Below are 2,056 nucleotides of genomic sequence, written 5' to 3' on the forward strand. Positions count from 1 at the left end.
TTGTCAACAAATGAACTGTCTGCGGCTCCCCGGCAGATTGTAGCTCTAATCTATCAAACCGGGCATTCATGGCTTTCAGCTGAGCCACGATTGCCTTATCAACTGAATGGACTGTTCGAATACCGTCCCGTGGGTTCCCATATTCAGCACAATGGGTCGCCATCTCCTCAATAATGCCCCATTCCTTATCATCATCAATGTTTTTATGAAATCTTTCATTGGATGAGGCGTCAAGAATAGCTCTGTGGTCATCATACAACCCATTATAGAATTGATTTCACAAGAACCATTGATCAGAACCGTGATGAGGAAGAGACCTCACCAACTTCTTGAACCGACACCAAGCTTCATAGAAAGTCTCATCAGGTGCCTGCTTAAAACTGGTAATCTTTCCCCTCAGCTGATTAGTGGGCTGTGGAGGGAAATATCTTTTGTAAAAGGCAAGTGCGAGAGTCTCCCAGTTGATGATCCCAGCAGCTGTTCGGTCAAGATCAGTCAGCCACTCTCAGGCTGAGTCAGTCAGAGAAAAAGGAAAGAGCACTTCCTTTATCTTATCCGGTGTTACTCCCTTTGTAGCGGGAATAATAGAACAATAGTCAGTAAAGACCTCCATGTGCTTCCTTGGGTCTTCACCCGCCACACCCTTGTACATGTTTCTCTCCACCTCATTTATGTAAGACGGTCGGATATCAAAAGTTTTACCGTCCTCAGTTTGGAGGTTGAAACCTTTAGGAATAGAGGATGCTTTAGGCTCCGAGTGACTTGCAATGTTCGGCATCTTTACTGGTTCTTTGGCAGAAATGAGATTGTCTTGTTCTAAAGACTGGTCTTCTGCAAATAGAAAGTGTTGTAGCTCGGGCTCGAAAGTACTCAAGTCTTCCTTTCGACGTTCTCTTTGCAGACGGAGTCTATCCCGAAATAGTCTCTCTAGCCACTACAAGAAAAACGCGGCCATCGACGGCGGCCCTACCGAGCGGAAAAAGAGGCCGTCGAAAAACACGGTTATCGACGGATGTGTGACGGAAATTCCGTCGGTAAAGTTTCCTGACGGATATCCCGTCAGTATCTATTGGCGCGTTGACCAAGTCAAAGGCGCCAAAAGAACTGTGACGGAAATTCCGTCAGGAATCTTTTAATACTGACGGAAAATCCGTCAATGCTTTTTGCGCGTTAATTTGGATGACAGCTGGAAATCACTTTACCCTTCTGACGGAATATCCGTCACTTGGTCAATTATTAGTGAGTGGTAGTGTGTGACAGGGTGTCACAATAATTGACCTAGTGACGGATATTCCGTCAGTTTTTTGAAAAAACTGACGGATATTCCGTCAGGAGTTTTACTTTAACTGACGTGTACAGTCCTTGCATTATTTTTCTGATAAAGTGAGCAGTGACGGATTTTCCGTCAGTTTAATAATAATACTGACGGAATTTCCGTCAGGATTTCTATTTAACTGACGGAATTTCCGTCAGTGGTTTCTATTAACTGCAACACGCGAACATTTCCTCCTTCACTTTACTAAATATCCCCCAAATCAATTAAAATCGCCTCAACCCCTTACCTCCATAAAACCCGACACCACCACCACCCTCCTCCACTTCCGGCGCCACCACCACCACCACCAACACCACCACCACGTCGCCGTCACTATAAGGTAATTAACTTTATCTTTTTTTTCTATTTTCTTTATCTTTTTCCTTCTCCTTCATCCTTTTCCTTCTCCTTTTCTTATTTATCTTTTTTTTTTTGTTAATAGTAGGCCGCCGCCGTCAGCCGCCGCCGCCTCCCCGCCCCGCCGCCCCAGCCTTATACCGCCACCACTTGCACTTCCTTTTTCATTTTTTTGGTCAAGTTAATTAGGTATTACTCCTTTTAATTAGTTTAATTAATTTAGATTATTAGTTATTGTTTTAATCCGTCAGAGGTTTTCTATCGACGGATATTAAATCAGAATTGTGAAAAATCGACGGATATTACTCTTTTTAATTTTTTTAATTAGTTTAATTAATTTAGATTATTAGTTATTGTTTTAATTGTTGTTGAAAAAGGGTTGGT

General features: G+C 42.7%; 1 non-coding gene across 1 annotated transcript; it reads left to right on the forward strand.

Annotated features, from left to right (window-relative positions):
* Window positions 1-296: 296 nt before the first annotated feature.
* LOC141640472 (small nucleolar RNA R71) lies at window positions 297-403 on the forward strand. The gene has a single exon (XR_012543004.1). It is a non-coding gene; the product is annotated as a small nucleolar RNA R71 (small nucleolar RNA).
* The last annotated feature ends 1,653 nt before the right edge of the window (window positions 404-2,056 follow it).

Source organism: Silene latifolia, unplaced genomic scaffold (assembly GCF_048544455.1).
Source record: "Silene latifolia isolate original U9 population unplaced genomic scaffold, ASM4854445v1 scaffold_79, whole genome shotgun sequence".
NCBI lineage: Eukaryota > Viridiplantae > Streptophyta > Magnoliopsida > Caryophyllales > Caryophyllaceae > Silene > Silene latifolia.